Consider the following 18,132-nt stretch of genomic DNA (forward strand, 5'->3'; position numbering starts at 1 on the left):
GATAATTATTTCATATATAGATTAATTACAGTTATTCAATTACAATACCCTTTATAGTTAGACAGGCGCCAGACCGCCGATTTCTCACCAAATTTGGTGACAAAAATTAGTCACAAAAAAACTGCCAGCTTGGCGATATCTCTCCAATTTAACGAAATAACTATATACAATGTTAAATAGCTCTTTTATATTTTCATGTTACATTATATTATATAAACCTACTAGAATTTTACATATAATTTCAATAAAATTATTTATATATGCACAAAATTCATAATATTATATAAATTTTGTGCATTACATTACATATATATATGCACTAAACCCTAATTAATACTAATCCCAAAGGATAGAAAAATCAAGAATTTGTGTTAAGTGGAAGAGAGGATGAAATTTTATTTTTCAAGTAGTTTGTTTCACACATTAAATATTTACAGCACATAGGTACATACGTAATTACAATAGCATATTATGTATGTCGTCATAAAAAAACACTACAGTACTACACTAATTACTGTACTGTAACTTAAAATTGTGCTCACTGATTATTTTCTGGTGAAAAATTCCTGTATATTGCTCTGTCGCTGCCTGATAGCTTCACGGCCAACTGTACTGAAGTCTTCACTAAACCTAGCTGACGATTCGGATAGTACAACAAACGCTCTAAAGTGCCCAAGGCTTGTAACACTTCCTGGCGGAGGAGCGGAGTGATATTGCCCTTCTTACTTTCTTCTGATGACGTTTCTTGCACCTGATTTCACAAAACACAGCTGATTTCACAAAAGCACACACTATTACATCGTCACCTGCACCAAACTCCACAAAATTAACACCAAGGTTTCCAGTATTTAATTAAGAATAATTCAAGATTTAACATCAGTCGTGCTAGCTGACTTTTAAAGAATAAAAAAGTGCCATCTTCACAGTGCATTTGCTGGTTGAAACTCACTGTTGAAGCGATGATCGCAACTGTCGAGCAGTGTTACTCGGGCTGGCTGTCTTTTCAAGAATATAGTGTAATCTGTGAGGTTTTCAACTAAACGTGACAGAAAATTTCTGAACGCAGCCCTAGCAGAGAAACAACAGGAAAAAATATAAATAACTGAACATTCATGTTAAACGAAAAAAGAAAATCTGATGACTTAACAGACTAAAAGAAGAATTCGTAATTCGGAATAACTGAAATTCATATTAACCGATAAAACTTTCTATGAGATCATATACATCACTACCGAGACCAAAATTTTGTTCATGTTAACCAAATTTTCGTCTTAAGCGAGTTTCTTGTTAAGAGAGGTTTACGGTATAGATATAATCAAATATTTATATCTAAAAACAAAAGTTTAGAAATGTTTACGAAATTTTAGAAAATTCAATTTATTTATTATATATATTATAAACAAAGATATATATATATATATATATATATATTATAGAGAGATAAATAAAAAAATAAAAATTACAAAAACACGTTAGCTTAAGCTTATGAACTTTACTTAAAAAATGCATCTTATTATACAACTAGTTCGGTAATGATACCATTAGAGCAAAACCGTAAGTAAAAGAGGTTTAAAAAAGCACTAGTGTAGTAATAGATGCTGATCTGTTAGTACGAACGTACAAATTTTGTTTTTCAGCAATTATTACAACCAAATAAAACAAAATATTTAAATATATCTCTAAAAATTCTGCTACTTAACGCTATTCGTATCTTAATCTACGTGGCGTAACTGAGGAGAGCAGGGGCGGACATCTGTCCATTCAAGGGTTAAAAAATTTGTGTTACGAAATTTTAGAATGAAATGTTTTCCATTCTTGGCAAACAGGAGGGGGAGCGAAATCTTCACTTTTCGCCCAGCTCTGAAAACCCTAGTTACGGCTCTGCTTAATGGGAAGGGGTGAGCATCCCTATCACACTTCTGGAGAGCATTTTACGCCCGACATTATTTTAAGTGCCCTCATACTTAAAAAGTACTATACGTTTATAAATGCACATGCCTACTTCGGGATTCAAATTCGGCCCGGGAATACGGCAGTCGGCTGCTGTACTTGTACGCCAACAGGGCGGCATACTTAAATATAGATGTGAGGAGAACAAAGTAAAATGAAAGGGATTTTATGACAACAGCACAGTTGGCATAGGATAAGCATTTTATGCTGAGCTTTAAATGCTTAAATTAGCTTAGAGTAACAATTTATAATTCAACCCTTTCAAAAATCATTCGTTTTCCAATCTTGCTGATTCATGATGTGAATAATTCGGCGTCATTGTTTCTCTGACATATCGCTGCCAATCAGCAGAAAAGAATTTAAAAAAAAAATTAAGCAGTTTTCTCCCCTTTTGTCTCCTAAGCATATTGACAACGATGCCCTGTATTGTGCTTTGATCAGAGTCATTCAGCTTCCACTTCCGCTGACATTTTTTCTTGGAAAATTCATTTCTATTCTTGTTCAAGATAGAATTCCTGGCCTTCTTGCGCAATCGAGAGAAACTCAAACTGTGACATTTATGTTAAAAAAGGGCAATTGTTGCAGAAAATGTGTGAATTTCGCCAATTGCCGACTTGTATGCGGTGTCACGGAGGATGAAAACTCATTCATCATTGTGGACTAGTGAGGGCGTCCTACCATGGCCAGATGTCTCCTCCCCCCATCCTGTCTGTAGTTTTTTTACCAGTTAACCACCGATTTTACAGAAGGTTATTTTCCAAGAGTAAAGTAAGTGCGTAATTCTTTTTTTTTTTTTTTTTCTAACTAATGATCACTTATTTATTAATTTCCATAAAAGGGTTTTAAGCAAATCGTGTTTATGACATATGGAAATGTTAGAAAAGTAATGATCCCAAAGTAATTGTCCCTTCTGTTAGTCAATTTATTCGACAATATGCTTAATAAACTTCTGCTTTTAAATTAAATTTTCCTGTTTGAAAAAACGTTCTTGCAAATATGATAACAAAGTTTATGCAGTTTGAGATAAAAAGTAATCAACTCATATTAAAATCTAATCACGTGATTCCATCACTTTCTGGTCTTTTTTTCTTTCACTTTGAAAGTAATGAAAATTCAAATACGTATTTTCATATTTAGCTTTGGCAAAGTCCTATACTGTTATCCAAGCAGGTGTATACAAAAAGAATAAGTTACTGCAAAGTGTTCAGGACTACCTACTTTAGGGAAACTATGTTCATGACAATGCAAACATTCTGCATTACCGCTACCCAAGCAGCTATAGTCTACTTCCAGAGCTGGAGAGGTTTATTTAATGCTTTCTTTTGATCACCGTGAATTGAAAGGCAGTAATCGATGATCGTTGCTGAAAAATCGACGGCTGTTACTGAAAGGCAACAATCGAATTCACAATAAAAGCGGTTCGCCACTGTGTAACACTGAAATGTTTAAAGAAGAAGATTAAAGACCTGTGCCTTAAAATATTGTCTGAAGGCGTCACCTCGCTGCAACATCCCCTGACGAAATAAGTTGTCATCGAGAGATATAAACTCGTATCAGATGAGTACATACTCATCTGATACGAGTTTTATTTATCAACTTTCATGGGGTTATGGCTATCCCCAAGTACACTCTTTCTGTGGCCAGGTCTTGCCCACCGCCCACCCAAATTGATTAAAAAGGAATGTGTTGCTACTGCCCGAAAGAAAATATTTTTACCTTCCACGGCTTAGTGTGTGGTCATTAGACGAAGAGTAAAATACTTTATTTTAATTTCAGATTTAATCTCTTTGTTACTGATTAGCACATTAAGCGATGTAAAAGAAATAAGTATAGTTCTTCCTCTTTATTACTTTCAAGCTAATTTTACACTAGCTAGATTCATTAAAATTATTATAAAAAAGCAAAAATATATAATAACTATTTTAGTCGTATGGCCGCGTATGCGGCTAGTTAGTTAAATAAAATTTCTTCCATTTCCACAATGTAAATGGACCAATTACAGGTATAATAATAAATAATAACAACAATAATAATAAAAGTATAAATTTTTAAATTTGATTATTATTATTTATTTTTTGTAGTTCATCTTCTACTAATCAGGAAAAAAAATCTTTATTTAAGAACGCTCTATGAAATAATTATACACATGCTACCTTCTTCACCTCCTATAAGAATTTGTCAATCTCTGATTATAAATTCCTAAATTTACTAAATTAAAAGCAGCGTCAAGAGTAGTTCTCAAATTTGATGATGATATTAATTTTTATAATATTGTAAATCATGCTGGTAAACTTGAAATAAATGGCACCTTTCATAGTGAATCAAATATATATTACATTTCGAAAATATTACTACCGACGCTTTTATTAATATCCACAAATGCATTCAAGTTTGCTCACACACAGTTTAAAGTAAATCCTCAAGTAAATTATTACAGTTTTAAGTTCCTCAGAATGTACCACAACGCCCAAGTGTTAACGGCGCCACGAATAGTGTGCGTAGTAGCGTAATAAGAAACGAGAGATGCCTTTATTTAGTGATAGCGTTTAATAACTTATTCTTAAAAAGAAAAGAATCAGTTATTACAGCAAGTACATTTTATAAGGAACAATTCTTCGAGTCGTGGAATTTACCTATTACTAATTATCAAGAAACTATTAAATTATTTTCATGTTGCCAGATTTTACATCTAATAGATTAACATAATAAATCCACAACAACAAAAATGCCACAGTCGGCTTAACGATAAAGTTCCGTCGGCTTAACGATAAAGTACGGAACATCCCGCCCGGCGTTGAAATACTACATTATTCCAAATTTAAAGAAAAAAAGTATAAATACAAACTGATAATGACACAATTTACAACAAATATAACAATTAATAATTCAGTAAGAACAAAGTAAATTATTCGATAGTAGAAATATCGTTATCCATAATGGAAAAAATACGAATTTTTGAAATTGGTCTTCGGAAAACACCCTTTGGCGTCGGTAGGTCTACACTTTGACATTTCCGTCAAGGCCTGGGATAACGTTAAAGACCAACTGCAGATGGGAAGTTGAGAGTCCTTTAATAAAGTTAGTATGCCAAGAGTTATATTTGGCCTTTTAAGCACCCACTTAGGGCGCTGTTGGCGATGGCTTAAGCTGTTTTGCCAGCATTTCTAAATGTTTTGAACTAATGTTTGAGTTCTCTGCTACCTGCTTAGAAGATTATCTCTTTTATCAATTAAATTTGGTTCAGGGATGGCATTTATCGGTTTTCCTATCAGGAAATACCCAGGAGTTAACGCTTGAAAATCATCTGTATCAGTAGATAAGGGTGAGAGTGGCCGTGAATTGAGGATGGCTTCGATTTGAACTATTGCTGTTAGAAATTCTTCTAGAGTTAGCTTAAAGGAGCCTACCACTCTCTTTAGATGATACTTGAAAGCTTTCACACCTGCTTCCCAAAGGCCGCCAAAATCGGGTGTCTTAGGAGGAAAATATCTGATACAGTAGAAGTCCATTAGTCCGGCATCCAACAGTCCGGAATGCCCGATAGTCCGGCATCGCTCCGGAAAATTGTAAAAATTTTGGTTTTCTCCAAAAGTGTGTCTTTAAAGCAAATAAAACTGCTCGAGAGCTATTCGGAAGTTTTCGGGGTAGTTCGAGATCATCCGGAAGCGCTCGGTATTGTTCGAAAACAATTAGCGGCCGGCTAGTCTCAGCTGTCACAACAAATTCAGGTGCAGTGCAGCTCCGTTAATCAATCACGAAGCGTCTTCGCCATTTTTTTGTGCGTTGTTGTTTTGTGTCCTTTCACATCGCAGTAAACGTAACTTTTGAAACTGTTTATAAAAAAAGTGATTTTCGTTCTAACTGTACAGTGACTATGTTTTCAAAACCTAAGCCTTCGAGTTCAAAAGGAGAGAAACGAAAACACGTAACACTGACTCTCAATCAGAAACTAGAAATCATCAAACGGCTAGAAAAAGGCGAGAATAGAAATGTTTTAATGAATGAGTTTAATATTGGCTCATCAACTATTTATGACATTAAAAAACAAAAAGATGAACTAATGAAGTTTGCTTCTCAATCGATAACAACTGAAAAATTGGCTTCTAGACAAACATTAAAAAAATCAAAACTGGAACAGCTAGATAGTGTATTGTTCAAATAGTTTAGTGCAGTACGTTCTGAAGGAAAGCCGGTAACAGGGCCAATGATTGTTGAAAAGGCAAAGAAATTCGGCCAAGATTTAGGAGTTGCTGAAAGTGAATGTAATTATTCTGATGGTTGGCTCAGAAACTTTAAGTTTCGGCATGGAATTCGAAGACTTGATGTAACTGGAGAAACCCTTTCAGCAAACCAAAACTCTGCAGAAAAATACAAAGACGAGTTTGAGAAAATCGTGGCTGATAATGATTTAACATCTGAACAGATTTATAATGCTGATGAAACAGGGCTATTGTGGCGATGTTTACCAACATCTACACTAGCTGGGGGAGGAGAAAAAGCAGCCAAGGGTTTTAAAAAAAACAAAGACAGATTAACCGTTTTGCTATGTGCTAATGCGTCTGGAAACCACCGAGTGACCCCTTTTGTGATAGGTAAATCTGCAAAACCCAGGGCTTTTGAGAATGTTACACACTTGCCTGTCCAATACGATGCTCAATCAAATGCGTGGATAACTGCCGCCCTCTTTAAAGACTGGTTTTTTCACCACTTTGTGCCTGAGGTCAAGGAATCCTTCAAAAGCCTTGGTCTACCAGAAGATACTAAAGCCATCCTTCTTTTGGACAATTGCAAAGCCCATCCGCCAGTAGATGAGTTAGCTTCTGGAAATATTGTTGCTACTCTGCTCCCACCTAACGTAACATCTTTGATTCAACCCATGGACCAAGGGGTTATTCAAAATTTTAAATGCTTTTATAGAAGGTCTTTTATTCAAGGCCTGTTAAATGCCGACTGTGACATGACTGATTTTCAAAAAACGTTTACAGTAAAAGATGCCGTCTATGCTATTGCACAGTCTTGGAACCAGGTAAAAAATACAACACTCCAAAAATGCTGGAGAAAACTTTGGCCAGCTGCAAACCCTGCATCTGACCTAACTCTACAGACTGATGAGGAAGAAAACCATCAAGACGCTCTGACCAAAGTTTTGGATGTCGTTAGAAGTACTGACAATCCCTTGAAAAACCTGCCTGAAGATGAGGTAGAGGAGTGGCTTTTAATCGACGAGAATGAGCCTGTTGAACAAGAACTAACCGATGAGACATTATCAACATTGTAGTAAACCCTCAGCATACTCAAAATCTTGAAGAAAATGACTCAGATGCCGAAACGGAAGAAAAGGAAAAAATCAGCTGGGCAGAAGCTGCAGAATCACTAAATAAGTTTATCTCTTTTGCCGAGGCTAGTACTAGCTACAGTGCTTCAGAAATTATTGCTTTCCATATCATTAGAAATAAATTTTATACTAAACGCCAAAAGTCAAGAAAACAAAAAGACATTCGTGACTTTTTTAAATATAAGTGAAATATGTTTTACAGTACGTGTACATACATTATATGAAATGTAAAATAAACTTTGTTGTATGTATTTGCATACTGTATTTTTAGTTTAATTATTAACCTAATTGTTCTTATAATTACCGCCCGATAAACCGGAATTTTCGGTAGTCCGGCACCGAGCCGGTCCCGAACGTGCCGGATTATCGGACTTCTACTGTACCTTCACCTGATACCTTTTGAGGCTAACAGGCTCGAAATTTACTATGAAATCGAAATAACATTAATTTATATAAACGTTTTAACTAACATTAATTTATATAAACGTTTAGAAGCTCAGTTCGTTGCATTATCGCTAAAAATTATTGAACTCTTGCCGCGTCTTGCAAAAATTAGACTTCTGAAGTAAGGTCTGACACAAATTCCATGTGAATAGCTTTAGTCGCCATACATACAAATATAGCTACATAGATATTTTGAAAGGTACCCTTTCTCTGCCCTTTGTATTTAATTTCAAAGGTCCACATAAATCTACTTCTACATTTAAAAATGCGGAACTAGGCGTTTTTCACTCTGAGGGAAGATATCCCATAATCTGGGTTGCAACAGCTAGTTTATTCTTGAAGTACTCCAACCACTCATGGACGACTTTTCCACTTTTCGTGCCGTACTTCTGCCACCAAGAGGCCAATAAAAAAATAGAAAAAAAAAAGTATTTAGTAGGGCTTCAGGACCTATATGAAATCTGGCTTGTGATGATATTGAAATATTACTAGTTTATTTCTAGCGAGTTACTAGTTTATTTATAGCTGGCAGAATATCCGGATGTTTACGATTTAAATTTAAATTTGAATGTGAAAGTCTGCTACCAACTCTAATTAAACTGTTTGATGGATCTAAAAAGAGTTAAAAAATTTAAAGGCGGATTAAGCTTACTTGTAGGTGGAACTGAAGATCCTCTTTCTAAAGCTGATATCTCCGCAGGAAAATACACTCATGTCCATAAATTAAAGATAATGCAAAATCAGCCAAAGGAAGAGTTAGAAGCAAAACAAATTTGACATATTTGTAAAGCTTATTTATTAAACAAAAGGTAAAGAGCAAAAAAGATGCTATATGTTTGATATTATTAAAAAAAAATTAGCGATTTTTTCTCCCTGGAGCAAATTACAAAAAAAAAAAAAAAAAAAAAAAAAAAAAAAAACCTATTTACGAAAAACCAATATTACATGGTTTGTATGATTGTTAATACATTGTATGTCTCCTAGACGATGCAATACACTCCGTACAAAGCCTACGCATGCTGAGTATCAATTTATCGATATGATCTTGGGGGATATTACACCACTCAAAAAGCAATGCTCTCCGAAGTTCCGGTAGAACTGTAGGTGGAGGTTGACGGGATGCAACTCGTCGGCCAAGCATGTCCCACACGTGCTCTACTGGATTCAAGTCCGGTGAGAATGCTGGCCAGTCCATACGGGTGATAACCTCCGATTGAAGGCATTCGCTTACGATGTTTGCACGGTGAGGACGGGCGTTGTTATCCATAAACACAAATTGTGCGTCCATGGCGCCACGAAACAAACGTACATGTTGTTCCAGAATGACGTCCCGATAGATTTGGCTTGTCATGGTTCCAATTTGAACATTCAAGTCAGTTCTGGAACCCAGAATAATTCCACCCCAAACGAGCACACCTGCACTACCGTAACGGTGTCGTTCAATCATGTTTTCTTGGTGGTGATGGATACCTGGGGCTCTCCATCTGAAAGTCCGGCGAGAATCAGACAAGCTAAACCTGGACCCGTCGGAAAACATCACACAAGCCCACTGCTGCGGTGTCCACAATGCATGCTCTCTACTCCAGGCTATTCGCAGGCGACAGTGAGTTGCAGTAAGTGGAACGCATCTGACAGGTCTACGAGCATATAGACCAATCTGCCCTAAGCGTCTGTACATGGTCTGCCTTGAAATTGTCGTACCAGTGGCTGAAGAGAGCTGACGAGACAGGTCTGAGGCTGTGCTCCGCCTGTTTCTTTTGGCAGTAACTTCCAAATACCGGTCCTCGTTCGGCGTTGTAACTCTGGGGCGACCTGTGCTGTAACGTCTACTCACATTACCATCATCTTGAAATCATTTCCAAAGCCTGGAGATGACACTCTGGGCAATTCCAAGTTCGTCTGATACTTCCATTTGGGTACACCCACATTCCAGACGGCCGATGATTCTACCAAATAAAAAATCATCCAAATGCGTCCTTTGTATCAATTTTACTTCTTTGCCTGATTCCTTATATATCACTCTCTTACACTCTCGTCATTGTGACATACCATCGGTGTCATCTGGTTACTTCCTGAAATTTGAATATGATTCTTGAAGATGTGTGTAGTGATTTTTACGGGTGATATATTTATTTTAGAGTTCGATTTCCGCGTGACTCCGAATTATCCTTAATTTATGGACATGAGTGTACTTTACCTGTAGGTGTTTTAGTAAATAATATTTTGCTCTTTCATATTCTTCGCACCTAAGTCCCTCTGTATTGGCACCTTCTGCAAAATCTAAAAATATAGGCTAAGATTCTAATTAGTTTATGTTACTAATTAGTTTATGTTAAATTGTTACTGATATTAAGTAAGCTATCAAAAAAAGAATCATTATTTAGTTCTAGTCTTGAGTTCATCAGTATAAAGTTTGTCAGTTGAGCTACTGGATACTACTTTCAAAATCTGAGGTACAGGTAAATTTAATTTTGAAAGGTCTGGTCCTTTCCACCAAAATTCACTAGCGGCAAGTGCTTAAAATCCCAGTCCTTTGGATGCTTGCAGGATTGAACTCAAAAGGAATACGTTGCCATTCGAAGCCTTTAGATATCTGCTGGATCTGTGATGTCTAAACAAATTTGAATAGGTCTTGATCCATGCTAGAGCTATTGTAGAATCAGAGTGTAATTTCACAGAGTCTATTTGAAGTTTAATAGCTGTTGGGATGTTTTCCTCTATTTTTACGAGAAGTAGGCACGCAGAAAGCTCTAGACTTGGAATTGTAATGAATTTTGTAGAGAAAAGGCGCGATTTGCTGCAAATGCGTCTATGTTTACTTCGCCGGTGCTGGACACAGTTTGGATGTATAACACAGCACTGTGAGCCTTTGAAGATGCGTCTGAGAAATCTTGAAGTATTACCAACTTGGTATCGGTTTTTAAAAAACATCTTGGCACATGAGCATATTACAAATATGGTAGCGTCCTAATGAAGTTTTCCCATTGTTCGACAATCTTCGGAGGTAGAGTTTCGTTCCAATCTAACTTAACCATAATTGTTGCTAAAAGATTTAACAATAACGCTTTTAACTTCGCTTTAACAATAACAGGACCCAAGAGTCCGAGTGGATCATAGATGCGTGCTATTTCAGATAGTACATCTCTTTTGGTGAAGTAAGGATTAGAGCTTATGCTTACTTTATCTGTAAAGGAATCGCTTAAACTATTTCAAAACATTCCTAGAGTTTTAACTATTATTTCTTCAAAATTTCGATCAAGCGTGAACGCTTGCAGTTCAGTGGATGGTGCCTTGTTACTGCACCCCTTGTGCAAAGTCATTCCTCCCCTTTGGAGAAGATGCTTTAATTCTGACATAAGTGTTTCTAACTCATTGTTTTTTGAAGAACCAGAAAGGTAATCGTCCATGTAGAAATCTTGAAGGACTGCTCTTGAAGCTAAAGGAAAGTCCTTTCCTTCATCTAAAGCAAGTTGTAAAATTTTAGTGGCTAAGTATGGGGCGTATGCGGTCCCATACATTACAGTTCATAAATGGTAAATCTTAATCAGTGCGAATTTGCAATCTTTCTATAAGATTTTTTGAAACTTAGTTTGCGAAGGATTAATTTCAATCATTTTGAACATCTGTTTGATGTCAGCAGTAAGGCGAAAATGTGTTTTCTAAATCTAATTAGAATCGAGAAAGGTCTTCTTGAAGCACTCTTCCTTTGCGCAATAAATCATTTAATGAATGCCCGCTGTACGTTTCCGAATTCGCGTTGAAGACCACGCGTACTTTAGTTTTTTGCTGGTTGGACGTAGTACGCCATGGTATGGTAGATAATACTTTTCATCGATAGCTGTATCTTCTTTCACCTCCTCCATATGATGCAAATCTTGATATTCATTAAGTAATTCTACGTAAAGTGTTTTCAATCCACAGCTGATCTAGTCTTTTCAATGCGATTTCTTTAGAATTTCCTAACATTGTTTCCGAAAATTCTGACTTGAGTGGAATTTCACCATGTATTTACCATTTGGTTTCCATTAATGTGTTTTCGCGAAGTGTTCGTTGCAATAATTTAACTCGTCATTGCAAGTTTTTGCGTGTTTCTACTTCTTCTATTTCTCACTCATTCAATGAATGCCATGCAACATCTAAGTTGTGAGGGTTTTAATGAGAGTTTCTACATTTTTTGTTGAGAATAATCACACTTACTCCCTGGTTTATGATTTGATGTTATATGTACATTAGCCGTAACTGTTTATATTTTGCTTAGGTTGTATTGGCAACGCTGTCGTTGTAGTTTGGTTTTGGTGTGATATGTAGAAATGTGCTGTTCCATGTGCGTGATTAATTCCATCATTTAATAAAGCCTCTATTTAATTATCATCGGCTTCTGATTCACCTTTTTTAAATCTTTACAGCAGAGCGTGGTTCTGATACTGAACACGCTAGAGGCGAAGCATTTATATTTGTTTTGGGGAACTTATTTGTTTGGAACGGATTCGCGCGTTAAGTGAAATTTTAAATGGCAGCACATTATGAGAACACAAAGTATTGTGTTGAGCCGTTTAACGGTAAAAACTTTTCTCTGTTTAAGCGCCGTGTTGAAGCTGTGTTTGCAGCTAAAAAGCTTGATAAATGTTTAGACTTTGAAGCGAATGAAACGAAAGTTGCTGAAATCAAAGCTGCAAAAAATGGCTTACGCATTGCTGCTAACCCTTCTAGATGATTGGCGATCATGTCGAGTGAATCTTCTGCATGTGAAATTTGGAGCAGTTTAAAGAATAAATACCATAAGGTGAGTGCAGTTAGTCAAATATTAGTACGAAAAAATTATCGACACTGAAGAAACGCCGAGATTGCAGCATGCAGTCACATATTAACGAACTGTTGGCTATCGTAAATGAACTGCGGCTCTCGGGTGCTGAAGTCAAATATATGGATGTGATTATTTATTTGTTGATATCTCTGCCTGCTGAGTACGACATTATTAAATCGACGTTTGAGAACCAGCCAAATTAAATGCTTACGCTTCACTTTGTTATGCAAAGGCTCTTGAATGCTGAAGAATTGCAAGGTGAGAGAAATTCTTACGATTCTCGTGTTTCTGGCTCAAGTAATAACGTAGCTTTTAGCGCTGATAAGCGTGATATCATCTGCCACAAATGTAAAAGTAAAGGTCATATTGCCAAGCTTTGCAAGAAAAAATTAGTTTGTTTTAGATGTGGACGCCCAGGGCATTACAAGAAGGATTGCAGATTTAAGCATAAATCAGATTACAGAGAATCGGCTGCAGTAACATTCATGGTTGGCGAGCCTTTGGAAATTTTATTCTGGTTTCTGGACCATCTACACACATGTGTAATAAAGGTGAGTGGTTTGAAGAAATTAAACCTTTTTCTGGAACTGTTGCATGTGCTTCAAAAAATGATGTTTTAAAGGTAGAAGCTATTGGTACAGTACATGGAACATTAAATGGAAGAGAAATATTACTTAAAGATGTGTTATATGTGCCTGAATTGAACGGTCAATTAATATCTGTGAAGAATATTCAAAAAGCAGGTTATAGTGTAATTTTTAAGAATGATGTAGCTGTTATTGAAAAGAGGAATCTACAAGTGGATGTTCCTTATAAGCTGCCTTTTTGAAGCTTTCGAAAACTAATGTGAGTTCATTTTTGGAATTTGTTGAATAAACTCTTATTATTATTGTTCTTTTTTTTAACCAAAAACGTTTCGAATAATTTTTCCGAAAACAAGCAGGTTTAAAAAAATGATCAATAATATATGTGAAAGTGAAACAAAGTCATTTCGCTAATAGTCAGTAACTGATATTTGCTAATAAATACAAGTGCAAAACACAAGCGTCCGAAAACAAATATGAGCCATAGTAAGGAAAATTATGCTGTAGAATTAAAAGTGTAGATTTTTTATTTCAATATTATTTTTCGCCTTTTGGGGGAAGTACCAGGAACTTTGTATAAGTAACTTACTTTACTTTCATCCATAAGTCATTAACCAAAAAATAAATGGAAACGTTAATTACTTGTGAGCAAAGAAATTTTCATTATTCCATTTCTAACCTTAGGTAATAATAAAGGGAAATAAAGGAAGGGTCAGAAACTGTTTGAAAATGATTCCTGAAGGAATATAGAAAGCTGAAAACGTTCGCAGGTTGGAATTGATATTTTCAGTCTTCTAATTATTGTTAGTAGATAGAAAATATCCCTTTTGAGCCACAGAAATCAATTATGAGGGATCCCAGAAGGCGGAGCTTACTGAGGAGTAACGTAGTGTTGCTACGTCATCAACCACGTGGCTCAAGCACGGGCGCGCTGCTTCTTGTTCGTAACGTCATCACGCATTATCACCTCTGATTAGCTTGCTATTGCTACGTCAGCCACATGTTTCATCCTGTTTGTGTTGTATTCCGGTTTCATGTCCGTGCTTGTCTACTGACACAAATCCGCAACAAGATTGCAACTTGTGGATGCATGCTAGAAGTTTCTAGTGCATTCTTTTTAGTTCAGCAACGGTAGCTAGAGGGCAGTAGTCTCACCCATAGCGCTTTCTGATTGGTTCTCGTGGATCCTGGCCAAGTTATTAACCATTATTTTTAATTGATTATACTATTTGACTTAATATAGTAGTATTTAATGAAAATTTCCATGTATTTATATGTAAATTTCATGTATTTGTCCATCTATGGCATGGGAAACGTGGGCGATAACACAAACACATGCTTTTATCTCTTGAATTCTATTATTTGACCGTGTCCATCCTCTTTGTTCATCTGACTTTGTACAGCGGAAACCAGCATGAGGCTGATGGATTTTGCATACGCCAATTCTGTTCCAACTTGCTCAAACCTTCGTATATCCCCGATGAGGAACGAACTCATAACTTTAAATTTGTTTTGTTTCTGTGTTAGGTTAAGATTTTTTTTAAAATTTCTCTTTTCTTTATGTTATGAACGTAATTTACGCAATTTGGTTATCTTCTCAACGTTAAATTAAATGTACTAATTCTTACTCGATATTTTTTATATACAAACATAAGATTTTTTCTTTCCATATTTTTAAGTTTTACATTCCCCCCCTCCATTTAACTTGCAAAAGTAATATAGTTTATAAATGTTATACTTTTAAAAAATTTAAATTTTTTTTTCTCTTTTTATTTTACATTTTTTTTCTACAGTTTATTTTTTTTCCTTTCTCTTTTTTTACATTATTTATTTTTAAAAAGTTCTATTTATTTTTATAGGATTAATTTTTTTCTTGCTTTTTTCTTTTTTTTTTAAAAAAACTCGGTCTTTTTCCTATATTTTACTTTAAAAAGTAATTTTTAATTTTTCTTTTATATAAAAGTATTTTTTATTAATTCTTTGAAGAATTTTTCTTCCCTTATTTATTTATTTATTTATTTTTCTTTCTTAATATTTTCCTTGTTTTAAATACTTATTGATGTTACACCTGCATTTCTCTAAGCGCAAAGCTAAATATATATTTCTCTGTTTATGAAATTGAAGCTGGAATTTACACGCATATAATTTCCCTCTAAGAGCTTTCACGAATAATATTTTCTGTAAATTTAAACCAATAAGTAAGATGGTCATTCTATATAGTTTAATTGGTATATTACATTTCTCACTTTTTTTTACACTACTAATACTTAAGATACGTAAAACTTTCTCTTCTAGTCTGTTACATTATGCTACTAACAACACTTGACAGGTAATACTCCGAACTTTCTCTTCTAATGTAATATACGCAAGACAAACATTTTGAAACACTATACAAAACATCGCGGATTCTCTTTTACACATCTTATTTTTATTTAAAGGATTCACAAAACGTGTCAAAAAATGTAAATTTTAAACTTTCTATTTTCCATTTATACATTTTGCCTTACATTTAACTTTTATCATGTTTTTAAAATATATCTCTGTATAACCAGAGGGCCATGTAAACTTTACATTTAACCAAGCAAATAAGAAAGAATTATAATTATAAGAAAAACACTACATGGAAGAATTGCATGTCAAAAGTAATAAAGGTAACATAAAGCAATTACTCTTGGATAAGAGGAAAAGTTATGTCCATGCAAAAATCTGTCGAATCTCTTTAACTAACGGTTCAGATGTTTCAATTTTTGTTGACTGTTGCCATTTAGCGTTAGGTTATAGACTCCCCCTCGGGCTCTGATGACGTCTCGACGAAGAGTCCGCAAGATATTTCACATTCATCTCTATGAAGAGTAAACCGGGAATCTTTTGATGACGAGTTTGAGATGATTGATTTAACTGCACAGAATTAGGATGATTCTCCAAAACATCAATGAATCGGGATGATTCATTTAACATGGAATCAGGATGATTCCCTAAAACTTCACTGAATCGAGATGATTCATTTAACATGGAATCGGGATGATTCCCTGAAACATCACTGAATTGGAATGATTCACTTAACATAGAATCAGCTCTTGAAAAGTTCATTGTATGGGGTTGGATCTCCCCCTGGTTTGAAGCGACTCTTGAATTCTAAAAGCCAAATCACAATATCAGATCCATCATACTGTAAAAGGAAATTAAAAATTTTGAAAATCTTAGAATAGTTCGAAGGCAACTTGACGGCACCCGTGGAATTACTATTTTGTTTATCTTCATTACTTTTGCTAGACGGCTGCACTCGATGCAACACATTTTTGAGCCACTTATTTTCCTTTTCTAAATTTGAATTTTATTTTTTAATCTCTCCTAATTCTATGAGAATATTAAAAAGTTCACTAGAACAATCATCTGTTGTAGAACTAGAGCCTTTCAGTTTTTAAACCGTTTCCTCCACTTCATCATCAAGGTCTTATTTTTCTTCTTCCAAGCCTCTGATGAGTTGCTCCATTTCTTCGCGGGTTTCTCAAATAGAGTTTTAGGTTTCTTCTCTAACCAATGATAACTGAGACTAATAATACTGAATTTAGGATCTGAAGATTTTAGGATCCGTTCCAGTAGTTTTGACTTTTAATGACATATTTTCAGTCATTTCCTTCTGTTGATCCATTTCTTTTTTATTCTCAGATATTATTTCTTTTTATTTAGAAAATTAAATATGCTTTCATTCACTCTTTGTTAAACTATCATAATCAGTTTAACTTTATATAAAATACAATTCCTACTTACTACATGATTGCTTTACAATAAGCGCAAGGACATTGGATTAATCCTTCACTCCTAGGGTGGCTGTTCATTTCCAGATTGTCAAAAATCAAAATTTTCCATATCACCAGGGTGGTAATTTTCTTCTTTTAACGCAGGAAGAGCTCGAAGAAAAAAATTGCGCTCCGCTTTCGGTAATAAGTTTTAAATTTTTGAGGCTTCGGGCCCACTGTTGGGCTGCCAGTTTATAACCAGAGGGCCATGTAAACTTTACATTTAACCAAGCAAATAAGAAAGAATTATAATTATAAGAAAAACACTACATAGAAGAATTACATGTCAAAAGTAATAAAGGTAACATAAAGCAATTACTCTTGGATAAGAGGAAAAGTTATGTCCGTGAAAAAATCTGTCGAATCTCTTTAACTAACGGTTCAGATGTTAGATGTTTCAATTTTTGTTGACTGTTGCCATTTAGCGTTAGGTTATACCTGTTAATATTTCTGATTCCTTTTCCCTAAAAAAAAATACATATTTATACGGATTTTTTAAAGATCTATTGACTTTGAATTAAACCTTATAATTCAGAAATAATAAACTTTCATGACATAAAATCTACTTGAACTAATATATGGATATCTCTAGCCAGTTTCCTTCAAATACATACGAAAAAATACGAAATTTCGTATTATTGTCTACCCTAGTCTAATACGTACCAACAGCATTTCATTTCTTATTATTTTACACTACAGACATTTACATGAATATATTCAGAACACTCATTTTTATTGAGCAAGAGGATTAATTTATATCTAAGACAGATTGACTCTTTGAAATATTTTGCAAAAATATCTTGGATTTTTTTTGTACACATCGTATTTAGGTCACCAACATACACTAAACCTTGATTTCCATCATGTGAAAACGTCACTCGGATTCTTAATATGATCCTAAAATTTACCGTAGATTTTCATAAACACTGCTATATTTGAACTTAACGCAACCTTAATTTTTTAACAAGCTACAGAATTTTTAACTACAGAGAAGGATATCCACATTGTAACGTAATATTTTAAATTCAAAATATAGCCATATTTGTGTAAAACATCTAAAAAGAAAGGATGTCTATAATACACATGGAAATAATATTCGTCACGGAAGTGAAACTTTGTCATCTTTTTCCCAATTTAGAATATAAAAATTTCTCAGCAAGGAATTTTTTTTTTCAGAGAGTATGATCATTATTTTTATAAGTCTAAAAGCTTTTT

The 18,132-nt window shown here is 34.7% G+C and overlaps 1 protein-coding gene across 2 annotated transcripts in view; it reads left to right on the top strand.

Annotated features, from left to right (window-relative positions):
* Positions 1 to 2,484: 2,484 nt before the first annotated feature.
* The window catches only part of LOC118201777 (uncharacterized), a 132,360-nt gene continuing 116,712 nt past the window's right edge, over positions 2,485 to 18,132 (top strand). For both annotated transcript variants that reach the window (XM_085823846.1, XM_085823847.1), the window contains exon 1: positions 2,485 to 2,718. The gene's annotated coding sequence lies outside the window, so the exon portion shown is untranslated. The remainder of the gene's footprint in view (positions 2,719 to 18,132) is intronic.

This window comes from Stegodyphus dumicola, chromosome 9, assembly GCF_044657685.1.
Source record: "Stegodyphus dumicola isolate Sdum_Otavi_A_Nest chromosome 9, ASM4465768v1".
Taxonomy (NCBI): domain Eukaryota; kingdom Metazoa; phylum Arthropoda; class Arachnida; order Araneae; family Eresidae; genus Stegodyphus; species Stegodyphus dumicola.